This window comes from Macaca mulatta, chromosome 7 (genome assembly GCF_049350105.2).
Source record: "Macaca mulatta isolate MMU2019108-1 chromosome 7, T2T-MMU8v2.0, whole genome shotgun sequence".
In the NCBI taxonomy this organism is placed as follows: Eukaryota; Metazoa; Chordata; class Mammalia; order Primates; family Cercopithecidae; genus Macaca; species Macaca mulatta.
The window spans coordinates 53,285,812-53,306,965 of record NC_133412.1 but is presented as its reverse complement, the minus strand read 5'-3'; the positions used below and the strand labels follow the sequence as shown (position 1 = coordinate 53,306,965).

At 44.6% G+C, this 21,154-nt stretch overlaps 1 pseudogene across 1 annotated transcript; it reads left to right on the top strand.

Moving 5' to 3' along the window:
* The first annotated feature begins 4,415 nt into the window (after window positions 1-4,415).
* LOC100427493 (zinc finger and SCAN domain-containing protein 2-like) lies at window positions 4,416-11,448 on the top strand (annotated as a pseudogene). Its single transcript, XR_013395801.1, has 6 exons — window positions 4,416-4,585; window positions 5,172-5,340; window positions 6,809-6,858; window positions 8,096-8,270; window positions 8,739-9,079; window positions 11,291-11,448. The product of XR_013395801.1 is annotated as a zinc finger and SCAN domain-containing protein 2-like (transcript).
* The last annotated feature ends 9,706 nt before the right edge of the window (window positions 11,449-21,154 follow it).

Here is a 21,154-nt window from a genome sequence, read left to right as displayed (position 1 = left end):
AGAGTTCTTGGCCTTAAAGAGGAAGTAGAGAAATAGAGGTAGAAAGTTTATTCAAAGGGATAATAACAGAGAATAAATATTCAAGTACAAGAACATTATAGGACACCAAGCAGATTTAACCCAAAGAAAACTACCTGAAGGCATTTAATATTCAAACTTCCAAAGGTCAAGGATAAAGAAAGGATCCTAAAGCAGCAAGAGAAAAGGAACAAATAACATACAATGGAGCTCCAATACATCTGGCAGCAGACTTTCAGTGGAAACCTTACAGACCAAGAGAGAGTGCCATGATATATGTGATGGGCTGAAGGAAAAAAAACCTTATACCCTAGAATAATATATACAGTGAAAATATCCTTCAAACATGAAGGAGAAATAAAGACTTTCCCAGACAAACAAAAGCTGAGGGATTTCACCAACAGCAGACCAATCCTACAAGAAATGCTAAAGGGAAGTCTTCAATCAGAAACAAAAGGACATTAATGAGCAATAAGACATTATCTGAAGGTACAAAACTCACTAGTAATAGTAAGTACACGGAAAAACACGGAGTATTATAACACTGTAATTGTGGTGTGCAAACAACTCTTATCTTAAGTAGAAAGACTAAAAGATGAGGCCGGGCACAGTGGCTCACGCCAGTAATCCCAGCACTTTGGGAGGCCAAGGCGGGCAGATCACGAGGTCAGGTGATTGAGACCATCTTGGCTAATACAGTGAAACCCTATCTCTACTAAAAATACAAAAAAAAAAAAAAAAAAAATTAGCTGGGCGTTGTGTCATGTGCCTGTAGTCTCACCTACCAGGGAGGCTGAGGCAGGAGAATCACTTGAACCCAGGAGGTGGAGGTTGCAGCGAACCGAGATGGCACTACTGCACTCCAGCCTAGCTGACAGAGTGAGGCTCTGTCTCAAAAAAACAACAACAAAAACTAAAAGATGAACCAAACAAAAATAATAACTACAACAACTTTTCAAGACACAGTACAATGAGAAACAACAAAAAGTTAAAAAGCAGAGGGACAAATTTAAAGTGTAGAGTTTTGGTTAGTTTTCTTTTTGCTTGTTTCTTTCTTTGTTCCTTTATGCAAGCAGTGTAAAGTTATCAGTTTAAAACACTGGGCGATAAGATAGTATTGCAAGCCTTGTGGGAACCTCAAATAAAAAAAAACACACACACTCAATTAATACACACACAAAAAAGCAACAAATTAAATCATACCACCAGAGAAAATCACCTTCACAAGAAGAAAGACAGGAAGGAAGGAAAGAAGAAAGAGAAGACCACAACCACCAGAAAACAAATAGCAAAATGGCAAGAGTAAGTCCTTACAGATCAATAATAACCTTGAATGTTAATGGACTAAACTTCCAATCAAAACTGTTATGGAAAGAACTGTTAGGAAAAGCAGTTCTGCCGGTCCCCACACACACCATTTTTCATCAACTCTAGATGAGGTAAGGGCCCCCAGATGCCTTAGGCGTAGCATTCTTTGGGGTGAAGTCCCTTCCTGCTCAGAGTCTAAAAACAAGTAGTGACACTGTTTCTGCCTAATAGACCTTCAGTCTCCAGAGTGGAGAATCTGCCTTTGTGTGGGGTCTTAGTAAGAAAAGCTAGGATCCAGATCGGATCCTCTCTCGCCCTGCTGCAGCCAGGGAGTGTGTATGTGACTTAGACTCAGCCAACCAAATGCTCTTTCCTTGTATGTGGACATTTGGGTGAGAAGGGCGGGGAAACACAGATGGCTGCAATACCACCAGAGGTCTTGGGGTGGGCAGGCTGAACCGTTTCTGTTAAGAGACTGTTGTTGTGGTTCTTGGGGCCTTCCTCTTTGTTTCTCGGTTCTTAACTGTTCTCAAGCCTGATCCATCAGCTTCCTTCTATTCTGTCAGTTCCCTGACAGTCTTTCAATAGGTCTCTTTTACTTAAGTTAGCCAGATTAGTTCTCCAGCTTTTAACCAAGAATGCTTCCTGGTGGAACCGAGCCTCTCTCACCCCTGTGGTTTGGCCAACAGAGAAAGGAATCTCTTGGGGGAGCAACCTTGAACTTGGCTTTGTTTCCAGGCTTGCCTCACTGTGGCAGGCTGGCCTTAGCGTACTGCCTCGGCTACCAGGGCCCTTCTCAGTGGGATCATTATGCCATATATTGATCTTAAGTGTGACTTCCTCTCTGTCTCATGTAGGATAGGTCCTTAACACTGGCAAGAACTAACCTCCCAGAATCAGACACAGAGGAGACGGCTTCTCTAGGACCCTTCAGTGACAAGCTAGTGCCAGTTCTTGTGGTCAAGGGTCGACATGGGTTAGGAACAGAGAGGTAAATGAACTCTTGGGCTGCTGGAAAGTTCCAGCTGTGCATCCCCACCCTCCCCTGCATCTTTTCTCTTTTGTGTAAATTTCCATTCCTGGTAAGGATGGACATGTGGGGAAACTCATCTTTGTTAACACAATGTCATCCCCCAAATATCACTGGTGGGGTTGTGGCCTGGAGTTCTGCATCCAGGGGCTTAGTGCAGACTTCTCAGGCTGGCATGGAGGTGGTGCTGTTTGCATGTGGTCAGTCTGGACTGATAAAGATACTACCAGGGTACTGGATAAGATTCACTAGCTAAACCTCACTTTGCATCTCTGTATTTGGATTAAAGAGGTTAGTTAGTGAAAAACAGGTGAATTTCACTTCTTTGGAGTGGTATAGAGGATTTTCTAACACAAAACTCAGACGCTATAAAAAGACAAGGTTAACAAATTGATTGCATAAAAACTTCAAATTTCTATAACAGAAAACAAAAAGCAAACTGAGAAATAGTAGCAACTATTGTGTCAAAGAGATAGTTTTCTTAATATACAAAGAGCTCTTACAAATAAATCCAATTAAAATGGGAAAAGGACTGGGCATGGTGACTCATGCCTCCCAGCAATTTGGGAGACCAAGATGGGCAGATCACTTGAGGTCAGGAGTTTGAAACCAGCCTGGCCAACATGGTGCAACCCTGTCTCTACTAAATTAGCTGGGCGTGGTGGTGCAGGCCTGTAATCCCATCTACTCAGGAGGTTGAGGCAGAGGAATCACTTGAACCCGGGAGGTGGAGGTTGCAGTGACCTGAGATTGTGCCACTGCAGTCTAACCTGGGAGACAGAGCAAGACACTGTCTCAAAAAAAAAAAAAAAAAAAAAAAAAGGCAGTTATTTCACTGCATGTGCCTCCAGTAATTGCTCTGTGCAAAATATACAACTATTCCATCACAGGCCATTAAGGGTGCCTCTCTCCATTCTGAGATTTTCCACTTGAGTTTCTAGGCAGTTTCTCACCTGTTTTCAAGCAGGGTTCGGGCAACCATTTCTTCAACAGCGCCAGCCCTAGGAACACCAAGATACAGGCCATCCTCCCAGTCCCTGGCACCCTCCATTCCCCCATGCTGAGAATGACAGGTAAGCAACATGGTGGTCGGTACTAAAATGGAGAGTCAGTCGGGTGCAGTGGCTCACACCTGTAATCCCAGCATTTTGGGAGCCTGAAGAGGGAGGATTGCTTGGGCCCAGGAGTTCGAGGAGACCCTGGGCTCAAGCAAGGAATTCAAGGAGAGAGGTAAATCTATCTATTTATCTATCTATTTATCTATCCATCCATCTATCTATAGATATATATATAAATAGAGAGATCTTGTCTCTCTCTCGCGCGTGCTCTCTCCCTCTCTCTCTCTATGTGCGTGTGTATATATATATATATATAATTTTTTAAAATAAAATTTAAAAGACGTCCAACAGGTGTGCTGGAGCAGTGTCTCTGCCTAGGGAGGTGATGACAGGGCAGGCTCCACCAAGGAGGAGCTGAAAGAATAGGAGTTCCACGGCAGAGGAGGCGGGCAGAGCTTTTCTCCGAACACAGGTATACCACGTGCGAAAACAAAGCGGTGTACCAAGGCCGGGTGCAAGTGTACAGCTGCAAACTGGGAAACAGGCGCCAGTCTTGGGCGATGAGGGATTTTTCCTGCATGGATTCCCTTCCTGCCCAGAGTCCTCTCTCGCTGGTCGGGGGCGCCTAACAATAATCCTTGCCACGGGTTCGTAGCTGAAAACGACCTTCAAATCCGTCCATCCACCTTTCAGTTTTTATAGACAAATACACAGAGGACTTAGAGAAGTGAAACGGTTTGTCTCAGGTCACAGCTCTGGCCAACACTGGGGTCCTGACGGCCAGTCTGCGGATTTTCCTGCCTCTGGCCTGCGGGCACTGCCCAGGCTATCAACTGCAACCCTGCTCAGGGGACCTTGGTCCGGTTCGTCTCCGGGCGGACTACGTCTCCCACAATGCGTTGGGCCCAGACTCCTTCCCGCCCTCCGGCTTTGGGTGCTGTCTCCGCCAATAGAAAGGCAGAATTCCCAGGGCCGTTCTCGGCAGCCAATGAGCGCGGCGGTGGGCGGACCTGTCCCGCCCAGGACTCTCCGTGCTCCACGGGCTTGAGCCAGAGTGCAAGGGGCCGGGTCGATTGTTTAGCATATCATCAAAAAGGCCGGGGGCACTTTTGCACGTGGAGCAGCCGCCACCGCAGGACCTGGTATCCCGAGAGGTGACCTGGAGATGCAGGTCTGGAGCCGCGCGGCCCCCGGGCAGTAGACCGAGGCAAGGGAATAGCGGGCCTGGAGCCAGCTGCCGGCAGCCCTGCTTGGGCTGGGGCATCTGGGTCGCCCTTCGTGTCCCGCGGGCCCGGGCAGCCTCAATTTAGGCGCCCGGCTGCGCTCCGCGAACCATCCCGGACGCTTCTCCTTGGTGGAGCTCTCCTTGCCTCTCCTACCTGGAAGCGCAGACTTTGGACGGGAAGGGACATTCGACGACATCCCGCGCAGCCTACGCGTTTTACAGATGGGGAAACTGAGGTTCAGAAGGGACGTGTGATGCCCCAAGTCAGACGGCAACTTAGCTAACCGGGCACAGTTTTCCCAGGCTCCCAAGTAGGAAGGGTTCTCTTTTACCATATGCCACTCTTTCTTCTAGTCATTTGAGTAAAATACATGTTGAGAGCTTCAGTTTTCCCAATAGCTTTTTCTTTCTATCTTTCTTTCTTTTTAAGCTTTTCTTCCTACTTTCCCCCCACCTTTTTATTGAGGGGGATTGTCATCTGAGTCTTTATGATGTAGTAATTTTTAATTTTTTTTTTTTTTCCTTTTTGTAGAGACGGGGTCTCAAGCTGTTGCCCAGGCCGGTCTTCAACTCCTGATGTCAAAGGGGTGTGAACCACAGCAACTCCATCTTAAATAGGAGCTGGGTAAAATGAGGCTGAAACCTATTGGGCTGCATTCCCGGATGGTTAAGGCACTCTAAGTCACAGGATGAGATAGGAGGTCAGCACAAAATATGGGTCATAAAGACCTTGCTGGTAAAACAGGTTGCAGTAAAGAAGCCGGCCAAAATCCACCAAAACCAAAATGGTGACGAGAGTGACCTCTAGTCCTCCTCACTGCTACATTCCTACCAGTGCCATGACAGTTTACAAATGCCATGGCAACGTCAGGAAGTTACCTTATATGGTCTGAAAAGGGGAGGCATGAATAATCCACCCTTTGTTTAGCGTATCATCAAAAAATAACATAAAAATGGACAACTGGCAGCCCTCAGGACTGCTCTGCCTATGGAGTAGCCATTCTTTTATTCCTTTGCCTTCCTAATAAACTTGGTTTCACTTTGCACTGTGGACTTGTCCTGAATTCTTTCTTGTGTGATATTCAAGAAATCGCTCTTGGGATCTGGATCCGGACCCCTTTCCTGTAACACTGGCCTCAAGCCATCTTCCTCTTCAGCCTCCCAAAGTGCTGGTATTACAGGCATGAACCACAGTACCTGGCCTAAAAATAATTTTGTATTGCTTTCGTAATATTTATTTTAAGTCGTTTGCAATTCCACTGCTCTCGATATTTTCTAACTGCCATCTGGTTCTTTTTTCCTGTGTATGAGTTCATTTTTAAAGGGAATTGGGGACTTACTGTGTCTGTGGTTTTTCTGCCTTGCTGGTTTTGTGTTTATCCATTATTTAATTAATTAATTAATTTTTTTTTTTTTTTGAGACAGAGTCTCAGGCTGTCTCCCAGGCTAGAGTGCCGTGTGCAATCTCTGTTCACTTCAATCTCTGCCTTCTGAGTTCAAGCAATTTTTCTACCTCAGCCTTCTAAGTAGCTGGGATTAGAGGTGTGCACCACCACGTCCAGCTAATTTGTGTATTTTTAGTAGAGACAGGGTTTCACCATGTTGTTCAGGCTGGTCTCAAATTCCTGACCTTGTGATCCACCCGCCTGAGCCTTCCAAAGTACTGAGATTACAGGCGTGAGCCACCATGCCCAGTGACGTTTATCCATTATTTTCATATCAGAAGGATTATCTTAAATCGTTAGTGATTAGTAATCTTTGTGAGCATAATTTTTAAAATATTAAAAAATCATATAGTATAATGCACAGATGTTAAATTTCATGTTTGCTCTTATGCAACCATTGCCAAATCAAGATATCGAAAATTTCCAGCATCCCAGGTGACTCCTTTGAGCCCCTTCCCTGTCATTACCACCCAAAGGTAGCCTTTATTATACCACAGTTTCTGATATGTGCTACTATACGGATGTGCTGTAGTTTATTAGCCATTCCCCTGCTGGTGGATTCTTAAGGACTCAATTTTTTGGAATTAGAAATGATGTTGTGGTTTTGTGTCCTTGCAAATAAATTTCTTTTTGCAAAGATGGGTTTTTGTTGTTGTTATATATAAAGTTTTGGTGCCGCAAAAGAAATAGCACTCTAATATAAAATTTTCTTTTGAATTTTCAGCAAGGCAAGTTACTTCTATAGAAGGGTGCGCCCTTACAGATGGAGCAATGGTGAGCACACACTTGGACCAGGGAGGGGAAGGGGTTCTTATCCCTGACACACATGGCCCTTGCTGCTGTGTTGTTCCCCTATTGGCTAGGGTTAGACCGCACAGGCTAAACTAATTCCAATTGGCTAATTTAAAGAGAGTGACAGGGTGAGTGCTTTGGCCGGAAAAAAATGGTTATGCAGGGTGGAGAATGAGTCAGGGTGGAGCAGGTAGCAGGTAATCTGAATGAGTCAGGGTGGAATAGGCAAAAAAGATTGCTTTGCAAGGAAGTTAAGTTTAAAAGTAGAAGGCAAAGAATTGAACATACTGACATATTGATTCTTTGAAGATAAATTTGGAATTTATATCTAACATTTTTAAGATAAATTACTGAGGGGCCAAGACTGGATTGGAGATATATGAGCATGTCTTAATCTTCATGAAGTATGGTAATAATGCAGTCGAGATATTGCCTTTCTTCCAATGAAGCTCAAAGTGCTTTGATATCTGATCCACTGCTAATCCTTAAGATGCCCCCGTAAGAATAAAAAGATGAGTGTTATTATCTCTCTTTATTCAGTGGTCACTGAGATTGAGTGACTAAGTTGTATGTTAGGTCAAGGTCACACAGTGCAAGTCAGAGCTGACTTAGGAGAGTCCTCAGTATTTCAGTCATGGGTTTTTCTGGGGACTTTGCATTTCTGATACTCATTCTCTGGTGTTTTGGAAGGAACAATGCTGTATTTTTTGTGCTTGTGATACTTTTTTTTTTTCTTTTTGAGACTGAGTCTTGCTCTGTTGCCCAGGCTGGAGTGCAGTGGCGTGGTCTTGGCTCACTGGAACCTCCACCTCCCAGGTTCAAGTGATTCTCTTGCCTTAGCCTCCTGAGTAGCTGGGACTATAGGCGCATGCCACCACACCCGGCTAATTTTTGTATTTTTAGTAGAGACAGGGTTTGGCCATGTTGGCCAGGCTGGTATCGAACTCCTGACCTCATGATCTACCCATCTCAGCCCCCACAAAGTGCTGGGATTACAGGCGTGAGCCACTGCGCCTGGCCACTTGTAATACTTCTTAACTTCTCTTACCACAGAGAGAGATGTTTTCAGGAATAAGTCATTTTTCCTTTAAGAGCAACAGGAAGCATCTGTTGGTTTGCATATGTAAGGACCACCTGGTGGTCTGACCTGGGCTCTTGTGAGTTAGATTGCTTTAGGAAAGTCTACTTAGTGATTATGTTTCTCTTTTTTGTTTCTCAGCAGGACTACTTGTTGCGATTTGAGGAGGGAGGTGTCTTACCCCAGAGCCTGGCTGGAGAAGACTGAGGTTCAAGGCTTGAAGCCTAAGTGATTGCCCCAGGACCTTGGATGATGGCCACAGAGATATCGAAAGTGACCACTCCGCTGAGCCCCTTGGTCCAGGTGCCTCAAGAGTGTAAGAGTTAAAGAAAGATTAAAAAAAAAAAAAAAAAAAACATGAACTACGGCTAGACAGTTAAAGACAGGTTTACTTTAGATAAAACCTGAGAGGGGCTTCTGGCCAATTTCAGTCAGGAGCCCTTTCTCTTCCAGACTAAGAGTATATATTGGTTTTAGGGTGAGGGTGCTTATCACAAGCTTGGAATGTTTCTGTGTGGGGCAGAAGTTTTGGCAGGTTTGGAACGTCTCTGGGCAGAAGGGAGGTTATCTTGGGGCTGACATCTTTCCGGCAAGAGGTGGGTTGTCTCAGGACTAGCATGTCTCTGGTTGGGAAGGAGTTTTGAATGTTTCTGGTGAGAGATGTTAGTTTGTGGCTTATGGTCATGCTGACCTTAGCCATTAGGCTGATGCCCGTTGGATTTAGGTTTTTGATTGGATTTAGAATAGGCTTGCCCAAGATGGCGATGCTTCTGCTCTGTCAAAGAGGAAGAAAGACAAGAGGAGGAGGTCACCATAATGATCCTGGAGGATGACTCCTGGGTGCAGGTAGCTGTACTGCAGGAGGATAGCCCTCAGTCTGAGCCCTTTCCCCAGAGTGCCGGCAAGGGCAGCCCCCAGGCAGAGGCAACCAGGGGACTGCAGGATGTACTCAGCCACCTCTGAGAGCTCTGTCATCACTGGCTGAGGCCAGAGGTACACACCAAGGAGCAGATGTTGACTGTGCTGCCAAGGAAATTCAGGCTTGGCTGCAAGAGCATTGGCCTGAAAACAGTGAGGAGGCAGCAGCCCTGGTGGAAGACTTGACCCAGACCCTTCGGGACAGTGGTGAGATATACAACCTCATAGGGAGAGGATGGGAGCACCCTTCCAAGGTGGAGGAGTGTGTTGTTTCAGAGGAGAAGGTGGTGTCCAAGACAGAGTGGGGGACAGCGCCATCCCTTTGCTCTGTCTGTAGGCAGTCAGTGTACTCATCAGCCTTTTAGTGTCCTCACTGTGTGTAGTGTCAGCTCCAGAACTGTGGTGTAGGAGGGGCTTAGAGCTGCATTTGCATAGTAAGCACAGTTTTTACTTATATTTGGAGAGGTTGGAAAGCTGATGGAAGTTACACAGGGAGGAGCTGGAGACCCCTGCAAACCACACTCTGTCACCTTCACTTGGTTGTGCAAGAAACATCCAAATCGTTCCTGGAATTAGAGAAAACAATCTGATGTTTTCAAAGTGATTATTTTTATGAAACCAACATAAATGACAAGTAACCCAGCTAATGACTAGAGACTTTCTGTGGTATGAAGTCATCCTGGGCTCTTAAAATAGTAATTGGAAACTTGAGCTCTTTGCAATAGTTACTCTATTTGTCTCCAATGTTACTAATAAGTGTTGGGATCCCGACCTGCTGTTTAACTGCCCTGTCTCCCTCCTGGTTTTCTGTTTTAAACTGGAATCACTTGATCACCAAATATTTACTTTAGATGAACCTGTGCCAGTAGAGTTGTCTCAGGGTTCATAGGATATAGCTGTCTTTGTGCTGATGAGAACTACAGAAGTTCAGAGAAGGTAGCGTGGAGTGGAGAGGTCAGGTCAGAGAAGGCTTCCTGGAGGAGGTGACACCAAAGCAGGAGGTTGTAGAAGGGAGTAGAATTTGGAAAGGCATAGGGCAAGGAGCAAGCAGCTGAGAGGAGCTGTGCTGAGCAGAGGCTGGGAAGGGCAGAGCCAAGGTAGTTTATACCTTTGGGTGACAGGAGAGCTGGCTGATTGGAGTGGCAAGTGTGTTTTTAGGAAGTGGTAGGAAGTAGAGTTTAGGGGAAGGGTGGGTGAGGGTTTGGACTGAATGTCATTGGCCTCAGCCGGTTCTTGAACTAGGGCCCAAGGGGCATGGGAGGAAGCGGAGTGTGGCAACAGGATGTAGGTTTGATTAGGGTAGTGAGAGGTAGGGACAGGAGAGCAGCCGGGAAGCTGGGAAGGTGTGCAGTGATGGTGGTCAGCCCCAGATGGGACACATGTGAGAAAGAACTGAAAGTCACAATGGCTAGCATTTCCCAAGCTCTTTCTGCAAGCCAGGAAATATGCTTGGCATTTAATATGGAAAACTCATGTAATCTTCACCACCCTGGAAGATAAGCAGGATTATCACCAGAGATCCCTTAAGATCGCTGTCTTTGTACCAGGCAAAACCAAGATTTGAATGCATGTGTCTGAAGACATAGCCCATGTTTTAAGCATTTTGTCACATGCATGATTTTTTTTTTTGAGACAGAGTCTTGCTCTGTTGCCAGACTGGACTGCAGTGGCATGATCTCAGCTCACTGCAACCTCTGCCTCCTGGGTTCAAGTGATTCCCCTATCTCAGCCTCCCAAGTAGCTGGGACTACAGACGTGTGCCACCACGCCCGGCTAATTTTTTGTATTTTTAGTAGAGATAGGGTTTCACCATGTTGGCCAGGATGGTCTCAGTCTCCTGACCTCATGATCCTCCTGCTTCGGCCTCTCAAAGTGCTAGGATTACAGGCGTGAGCCACTGCACCCGGCCTGTCACATGTATGATTTTAAGTGACAGTTCCTACTGGGTGTTGGAAGGAGGGGATGCAGATGGAATTAAGACAGTGGCTAACTCCAGAGCATCTGGCCTGGAGGATTCAGAAGAGAGAAGAGAAGAGAAGGAAACTGAAGGGGGTTTAGGGCAGAGACTGTGACAACTGCCAGGGACTGGGAGAATGAGTAGAGCTGCCCTCTGGCAAAAGGGACTGATGCCGAAGGCCCACAGTGACCCAGCCCTGCCCTGGGCACCTTCATGCCTGTCTCACTAAGAAGCCTGTGAGTGGCTGGCATTGTCATTTCACAGATAGGAAATGCAAGTTCAGGAAGCTCATATGGCTGTTAAGTGATGGAGCCAGGAGTCAAACTCAGACCTGTCTCTTTCTGCATAGAGATCCCAGTTTTTCTTGAAGCAAAGTACTTGATTTTCTTTGGCCCCGAAAAAAAAAACTTTTAATTTTATTCTTCCTATTAAAATAAGCAAACTTTCATCCTATTTTACAGCTGTCTTTGCTTCCTTCCTAGTGGAGGTGACCAGTTTGTCATGAACTTTGGATCTGCAGTCAGATACTGTGGAGGAGAGAGTGGTGGAGGGCTGAGGAGAAGCCTCAGGTTATTATTTGGTTGGGGAGGCAAAGAGCAGAGTTTCAGGTCTCAGCAGGCATCAGAGGTGATTACAGCTCTTCCCACCTGGCTTGCGGCAGGGCCTCTGTGCCTTTCATCTTTCACTGGGCACCCAAGATGGGGCCCACTGGGGACCATCCCAGGTGCATGGGTTTGTCTGTCCCCGACTTCTGCCTCTGAGATTGTCTTTGTTGGTCTTTGTTTAACAAATGCCCCTGACCTTCCTCATGATTGCTCACAGGAGTCTGTGCATTTGTCTTCATTCCTTCTTAAACATGTACTCGACATAAGGCTGCTTGACCTCTATTCTAATTGTCCAGCTTGGGACCTTTGGACACATTCACCCAGCTCGGGATGTTTCCAGAACTGGTTAGACTGTAGTTGTTTAATGTTCATCTAGCAGGAACTTCTAGGCACTCACAATTCATGTATCTTCTAATTCTAATGAAGATCAGACCTATGTTAACAGTTTAAGTGGCAGAGCTTATCTCTATCTGTGAATGTTTCCTAAGGACATTTTACCTCCATACCCAGCCCTAATCCAGGCACTTGGTGTTTCTCACCTGAATTCTTGCAGCTGCTACCAAACAGCCTCAGCCTCTGCCCCTTCATTGTAGCTCTTTCACGCCTTCCTGAGTGATAGGGTGCTCCTGCTTAAAAACCTTCATGAGCTTCCCATTGTCTACTAAATTAAGCATGACCTCCATGTTCTGCTTGGAGTCTGCGGCCCTATGGGACCTGGCCCAGATCTCCCCTGCAGCCTGCTCCTGCCCCCGGCCCCCCATGCTCTATCCCCACTCCATTCTAGACCAGATCTTGCTGTTTCTTGAACACAGCCTATGTTTTCGAGTATTCACCTTTTGCTACTGAATTTTTTTTTTTTTTTTTTTTTTTTTTTTTTGAGACAGTGTCTTGCTGCATCCCCCAGGCTGGAGTGCAATGACTCTATCTTGGCTCACTACAACCTCCACCTCCCAGGTTCAAGCAATTCTTCTGCCTCAGCCTCCTGAATATGAGTAGCTGGGACAACAGGCACATGCCACCATGCCCGGCTATTTTTAGTAGAGAACATGTTGTCCAGGCTGGTCTGGAACTCCTGACCTCAGGTGATCCACCCACCTTGGCCTTCCAAAGTGCTGGAATTACAGGTGTGAGCCACCATGTCCGGCCCTTGCTCCTGAACTTTTGGCTTGGAATAGCCTTGTCCCATCTCTGTGTGACAACATCCCAGCTGTTGTTTGAGTGCCAACCCTTGGAGATCCTCTTCATAAAGCATTCCTTAAACCCAGTCCCTTTTCTTGGTCATCAGTTCCACACCCCTGGGAGCACCTCTCATCACCTCTGCTGGAAGTCTTCTCCCCCAGAATATTTGGATTCTTTCTCTTGGCTTTGTGTCATAGTTAATCTTGTTTCCTGTTTATGTGAATATTTGTCTTATTTCTTCTAGGAACCTGTCCTTTTTCCTCCCCTCTCCCTTTTTCCTTCTCTTGCTCATTCCACCACCTCTCTCTCTTTCTTGCACCCAACTCCGTCTTCCTCTCCCTCTGTCTCTAATATCACGAACCTCTGGACTCCACCCTAGAACTCCTGAATCAGAAACTTCGAGGGTGATGCCCAGCACCCCTCTAAGTGATCCCGATTCAAACTCCAGTTTGAGAATCTCTGTGCTTGACCTCTGGTTCTCAAACTCAGCCGCACATTAGAATTACCTGGGGGCCTGGAGTCCACTCCCAAGGATTCTGATTTTCTGATTTAATTGGTATGGGGTATTGCATGGGCAAGGGACTTTTGAAAGTGCTCCCGGTGGTTCTATTATGCAGCAAAGTGTAAAGACCACTGCCATAGAGCTTTGTTACCCAGGGGGTGGTCAGTGGGCCAGCAGCATCGGCTTACCTGGGACTTTGTTAGACGTATGGACTGGCAATCTCACCCAGCCCAGCTGAAGTGAATTTGCATTTGACAAGATTTCCAGGTGATTCCTATGCTCTTTGAAGTTTGAGAAGCACTGCCCAGGAGAGGAATAGAGGTTATCAACTTCAAGCCTACTCTTGTCCAACAGTTCAGCAAAAGAGTCACAGCTGACCTCTCCAGCCATCCTCAGCATCATCTGGCTTTCAGCTGTCAGAGGCAACAGGTGATTTGTTTTGAGCTTGCTGCCCTAGCAAAATGCTCCCTTAATGATCACAAATGAACACGTGCATTCATCTTGGTCAAATAAATAAATACGGTGTGTATACGTGCAGACACATGCATACAGATACATATACACGTCCACACAGCTAGAGACATTTCTTTTTCTTTTTTTTTTGAGACGGAGTCTCGCTCTGTCGCCAGACTGGAGTGCAGTGGTGCGATCTCGGCTCACTGCAACCTCCATCTCCCGGGCTCAAGTGATCCTTCTGCCTCAGCCTCCTGAGTGCCTGGGACTACAGGCGTGTGCCACCATGCCCAGCTAATTTTTTGTATTTTTAGTAGAGACAGAGTTTCACCATGCTGACCAGGATGGTTTCGATCTCCTGACCTCGTGATCCACCTGCCTCAGCCTCCCAAAGTGCTGGGATTACAGGCGTGAGCCACCGCACCCGGCCTGAGACATTTCTTAATACAAATCTATATTTGTTTAAAAATATCTATGAACATTAAGTAGCAAATCTCTTTTAGGGAAACTGATAATTTCAGCAAATTCAGTAAACCCTTCTGAAAATATGTTGTTAACTTATTTGTATAGTATAATCAAAAATATATATACTAGTGTCTAACTTACAAATAATATATTCTTGCAAAAATGCCCAGCTTGGAAGTATTAATATACATTGATCTCTCCTCCTACATCCCTGCCCCCAAAAAGCCCACTTCTCAGGAGCAACCACTTGCATCCATTTTCCATTGGTGCTGTAACAAATTATCACAAACTTAGTGGCTTAAAAAAACAATACACAAGACAAATTGATTATCTAGTCCTAGAGGTCAGAAATCTGAAATGGATCTCGCTGGAAGAAAATCAAGATGCTGGCAGGGATGAGTTCCTTTCTGGAACTCTAAGGGAGAATCTATTTCCTTGCCTTTTCTAGCCTCTAAGGCTGCCTGCATTCCTTGGCTTGTGGCTTCTTTCCATCTGCAAACCTGGCAATGGTGGTAGAATCTTTCTCCTACTATATCATTCTGAAATGACTCTTCTGCCACCCTCTTTCACTTCTAAAGACCCCTGTCATTACATTGGGCCCACCTGAATAATCTAGGCTAAGCTTCCCATCCCAAGATCTTAATTTAACCGTATCCACAAAGTTCCTTTTGTCATATAAGGTAACATATTTAAAGATTCTAGAGATTGGCCAGGCGCAGTGGCTCACGCCTGTAATCCCAGCACTTTGGGAGGCCAAGATGGGTGGATCACGAGGTCAGGAGATTGAGACCATCCTGGCTAACACGGTGAAACCCCATCTCTACTAAAAATATAAAAATTAGCTGGGCGCGGTGGCGGGTGCCTGTAGTCCCAGCTACATGGGAGGCTGAGGTAGGAGAATGGCGTGAACCCGGGAGGCGGAGCTTGCAGTGAGTGCAGATCGTGCCACTGCACTGCCTGGGGGACAGAGCGAGACTCTGTCTCAAAAAAAAAAAAAAAAAAAAAATAAGATTCTAGAGATTAAGATGTGGACATATTTGAGGGGCCATTATTCTGCTTACCAAACCATCATTATGTGTTTGGTGCATACCTAGGAAGACTTTTTGGTACATATTCAGTTCTATTTGTATTTCAAAACCTTTAATCCAGCTACTTGGGAGCCTGAGGCAGGAGGATTTCTTGAGGCCAGGAGTTTGAGACTGTAGTGTGGTATGGTCATGTCTGTGAGTAGCCACTGCACTCCAGCTTGGGCAACATTAACAAGTCCCTGTCTCTAAAAAATTAAAAAAAAATTTTTTTTTAAATTACCAAAATGAGATTTCATACTATTCTGCTGCTTGATTATTATTACTTAACAGTATATAATGCATAGCTTTCCACATTGGACAAGATAAATCTATCAATATTTTAAAGGAAGATTTTCTTCTGAAATTTTTAGAAAATGTGGCCGTTTTTGGTTAGGCATGGTAACTCACATCTGTAATCCCAGCACTTTGGGAGGCCGAGGAGGGTGGATCACGAGGTCAGGAGTTCAAAACCAACCTGACCAACATGGTGAAACCCCGTCTCTACTAAAAATACAAAAAAGTTAGCCAGGCATGGTGGCAGGTGCCTGTAATCCCAGCTACTTGGGAGGCTGAGGCAGGACAATTGCTTGAACCTGGGAGGCAGAGGTTGCAGTGACCTGAGATTGTGCCACTGCACTCCAGCCTGGGTGACAGAACAAGACTCCGTCTCAAAAAACAAAAAGAAAGAAAGAAAGAAAAGAAAGAAAGAAAGAAAGAAAGAAAGAAAGAAAGAAAGAAAGAAAGAAAGAAAGAAAGAAAGAAAGAAAGAAAGAAAGAAAGAAAGAAAGAAAGAAAGAAAGAAAGAAAGAAAGAAAGAAAGAGAAAGAAAGAAAGAAAGAAAGAAAGAAAGAAAGAAAGAAAGAAAGAAAGAAAGAAAGAAAGAAAGAAAGAAGAAAATGTGGTCTTTTTTTGTTGTAATAAATAAGGGAGGGAAAAAGAAACCAGGAATCCTGCCTTAGGCTAAATGAAGTGAAAAATGAAAGTGGGAAGTTCAAGAGAAGTAGTCTCAACTGTTTGTATATGGCAGGTGAATGTGGTGTTTTAGGAAGCAGTTACTATCCAATTATGTTCTGCTTAGCTCTGGTGAAAATACTCATATGCTCCCTGTAGTGGGCATTTGTGGTTATTTTACTGCTTAGCATCCATTCCTCTTACCAACAGCATTTGACTTTCCTTAGAGAGAATTACACTCCCCAGTGGATAACATTTTTGGGTGTGCCCTGCACATCTTCTAGCGAAGGTGGCCACATGACCCAAGCGAGGCCAATCAGATACTGCCTCTTTTAAACCTAAAATTTGGAATTTTTTTTTTTTAATGGGACGGAGTCTGGCTCTGTCACCCAGGCTGGAGTGCAGTGGCACGATCTCGGCTCACTGCAACCTTTGTCTCCCAAATTAAAGCAATTCTCCTGTTTCAGCCTCCCGAGTAGCTGGGACTACAGGCACACGCCACCACGCCAGCTAATTTTTGTATTTTTAGTAGAAATGGGGTTTCACCATATTGGTCAGACTGGTCTTGAACTCCTGACCTCAGGTGATCCACCCGCCTAGGCCTCCCAAAGAGTTGGGATTATAGGCGTGAGGCACTGCGCCCAGCCTAATTTGGAGAAATTGACAATTAAAGAACAGTTGAAGTTTATGCATCCTCAAAATGGCTCTAAAATGATTAAAAACAAAGCAAGTACTCAGCAAAATATAAAACAAAACCAAACCCTAAAACCAACATTGAAGCAGGTCTTCAGAATTGTAACAAAAAAATAGTTGTAAGAATTGTTGGCTAGGCACAGTGGCTCATGCCTGTAATCCCAGCACTTTGGGAGGCTGAGGTGAGCAGATTGCTTGAGCCCAGGAACCAAAGACCAGCCTGGGCAACATAGTGAAACCCCATCTCTACAAACAATACAAAAGGCAAAAATGAAATGGGCACGGTGGTGTGCGCCTGTAATCCTAGCTAATCACGAGCCTGAGGTGGAAGAATCGCTTGAGCCCAGGAGGTGGAGGTTGCAGTGAGCCGAGATCGCACCACTGCACTCCAGCCTAGGCAACAGAGTGAGACTGTGTCTCCAAAAAAAAAAAAGAAAGAAAAAAAGAATTGTCAGTCTGTCTGCAGCATGGTAGATAAGAGCTATTTTGTTGAGATCTCTGGTTTTTATCATTGGGGTAAAAAGGTGAGGGTATCCTGGGAATTGATCATGCAGTCCCAAAATATAGATAGCATTTAGGCATTGGTAACCAAACATTACAATTTGGGGCACTAAGGTCTCTTTTGCACCCAAGCCATGGTGCCCACCTACCTCTGTACTCCGTAGCCAGGTCAGCTGAGTTGAACAGCTTTAGTCAATATCTGAGCTGGGTGAGGCTGGGTGAAAGAGCAACAGGTGAAAACAATTCCAGCAAGATACCGTTTATTCCTTAGAAATCAATTACTGAGATATCAAAAAGGAAAAGCAGCAGGTTAAGCAGTTGAGTTTATAACTATTTGATAAAATAACAAAAGTAAATGCAGCACATTTATCAGAGCCCTTGTTTGTAAACAGTGGGAACCCACGTTGGCTTACTTTGAGCACCACAGAGGAACGAAGGGAGAGATACAAGAGGCACTCCCAGAAAGTGGGAGGAGAGAAGGACCAAGCCCCAGAAGACAGGGGGCACAGATTTGGCCAGTGGGATTCTCCAGCTCTAGAACTGGGGACTTGGCACTTTGTATCATGTGTCTGTACAATTCGACTTCATTCTTTCATACTAGCCTTCTCCATGTGGTGGAGGTACATGGCTGCTTCCAGACATCATCACTAGAATAGAAAGCTCTTCCTCCCTATGGAACTCCACTTCAGAATTCTGGGGAAGGCCTCTGATTGGTTTAGCTTTCATAGCCTCTATGAAAGACAGTGCTTGATGCATGGTAATTAACAACGTTCCTGCCCTATGACTGAAACAGAGAGATCAGGGGTCCATAATTAGAAGTTCACACTAGAATCACATGATTGAAATGGAGAAAGGTAGAGAGAAACAATTGATGTTCAACGAAGCCTGTAATATGGAGGCAAATATGCCATATTTGGGTATTCATAAGCCTATGGGAAGAAAGAATCTGGATATCATTTGGTTTCACAAACTAATATCCCATCAAAAGTGAAAACAAACAGGATGTATTCAACAAATATTTATATAGGTTCAAATGAGCAAAGCTTGTTTATTCCTGATTTTTGACCACTCACTGGCTTTCTCAGTATGCCACTGACATTTTTGTCTCTGAATGTGGAGGTCTTTCTAAATTTGTCTTAGTAATATCCCTCCTGAAGGGTTTCCTAATATGCAAGAGATAAAGAATTACTATATACTTGCCCTCAGCATGAATTTCTTCAAAAGCTGGATTCCAAACGGAATACTGCATCCATTACCAAAGTTAAAATGCATAAGTCTATAGAGCTACACTTTGAAAATATTTAAAATACAAAAAGATATGTGCATGTATGTCTGAATGCAAATGTGTGTATGTGTATTTGCATATGTAAAAACTCTGCTGTAAAATGAAAAATAAAGGGCTGAGTATCCTAGATAGTTCAACAACTTTTAAAGGAAAACGTACACCTATTAAATTTGACTTTTGATGTTTATTTTGCCTGCATCGTGAAAATGTTGATTTCATTGGTCATAGTAGTTGGCCAATGACAGCAATTTCAAAATAATCCCTGGATAGTTGACAGCCTGCCAACCATTTCTACAGTTATGAAAATATTCCTCTTTATATGATGTTAGGATGTACTGCTGCATTTTTTTCAAAGTTCAATTTCTTTATTTTTCATAAGCTAGTGAAAATAACTTTTAAAAATTGCTCTTCACATTTTTACTGCAGGTATCACCACAAGTATGTATTATTTAGGCCTATCAACTGACAGCATATTACTTTTGTCAAGAAAATTACTAATATTTGTAGCAAATAAGAAATAAATGTAGACAGGCAAACTTATGATGAAAACTTACATCTTTGTTTGGGTTCCCCAAAACGCAGACTAAGATAAAGACTTGATTACAGATAGTTTATTTGGTGATCTCAGGAACTTCATGGGATGGAGTGAGGAAAGGGAGAGGAAGAAAGGAGAAAAATTAAAAGGGGGTACCTTAATTAGTAGGTTCCATTTTCCTAAGCCACTGGGGCTCACTTCCACTGGGGAGCCTCTGAGAAACCATATAGAATATGCCTCAGGAGGAATTCACTGAGGGATGGGGAAGTTGGGAGTGCTTATCTTCTAACTCTTGAACCTTATTGATTAAAGGTTGACCTTGGGGGCACTATACCCTCAGCACTTCCAGGCTACTCTCACTACGGGCTGAGAAGGGCCTCAGCAGAGAAGCAGAGTTACGGCACTCGTGGTATGAAGATGTCAGTGTGTATGGACATGTTTGCAAGCTACAGGGGAACTAACAGGTGGGCCGTGGGCAGGGTGTCAGTAGTGACTACTGTGTTCACTCCTTGCTCTCAGCAGATCCTCTCATGCCCACCCTGAGTTTGCTCTGTTACTGACATTTCAGGGTTGTAGCTGGCTGCAATCTCCAAAAATGATTGAAAATAGAAGAATATGTGGAACAAGTCACAATCTTCACTGCTACAGCTGGTCCCAAGGCTATAATCTATACTCATCATCCCTCTGCTCCACCACCTCTTCTAGATTTCCCGAATCCTTGGCTAGCACTTCCACTAGTCATCGTTGCTTGCTCAGTGAATGACTGCACCTTTATCTCTGAGTGGTTGAGCCTTGATTACCTTGCCCTTGTCAGGCCATGGTTGCTTCACTTGCTTCTCTGCTATTATCATCAGGCATAGAAACACTAAGGGGTCCCCAAGTGAATCCCCCAAGTTCTAGACATCTTCCTCCTTGGGCCCATTGTGTAGCAGCAACTCCAACTCTTCAAGATAATCAAAGTCAGTCACCCCTGCCAGTGTAATCATGCCCATTTTGCCTGCTGATCTGACAGCATGGAGATGCCCAAGTCCTCAGGTGACACTGTATTGATGCAGTGAAACGCTTACTGTCTCCCTCTGTCCACACACCCTGAGACCAAGGCTTTTCATCAGGAAGAGCCTGAAGTTATAAGAATTAAAAACATAATTTCCACTAGTGGCTCAAAGGGAGTGTGTTTAAGTCCATCCTACTTGCACCCTTTAATTAGCGTTCCTGTGTATTCGAGATGCTGGGGAAACAGCACAGTGATTGCATATGGTGATCATTGGTTCAGCAAACATACTGCATCCTCAAGGACAATGACCCAGCCATGCGAGGTGTCATTTCTAAATTGATGCCTTAAGTGTTTACAAGGCTATTCAGATGCTTCCTCTGACCTCCTCAAAGCCAATAGTCTTCTGATACAATGGATCAGAGCGTTACTCTCAAGGGTAGTTTTGGTTTGGTTTTGTTGTGTCTTTTTGTTTTTGCTTTTGCCTCAAGAATTCAAAGCAGCTCAGCAAGTGCTGTGCCTCTCTCTTAGTGGTAGGAAATGTAAAATATTCCTTCAGATAGGACGTCTCAACATACCTTTAGATCTTTGGGCCTCTAAAATACTCCCTGACGTGGCAGGCTTCCAGAACTTTGTAGGGTTTATCTCTCATCCTTCAGCATGAAGTATTTCAAGCCAGAATACTTGCTCCTTCCTGAAAACTAAGTCCAATTATTATTCTGTCATTAATATAATGGGCCAGGATTATGTTCTATAGAATGTCAAGATGATCAAGGTGACTGCAGACTATATTGTAACAGAAATGAGGAGCATTTAACAAATTCCTAGGACCAGGTCGTGAATGATAAAGAGAATGCATTCAACGAAAACAAGTCTTTGGCACTTAGTGTGAGACTATTGCAAAAATAGTTTGCATTCACAAGAGAAAGATAGAAGTACACATTCACTATCAGTATGAAGGATCTTGCTAAAGCAACCAGCTTACTCAGTGTTCATGTGGCTTTGCTTTCTTTCAGCATGGTGGCCTCAGGGTAGGTTGTCTTCTTACACAGTAGCTCAATGCCACAGAGGCAACTGTCCCCAGGAATAAGATAGAAG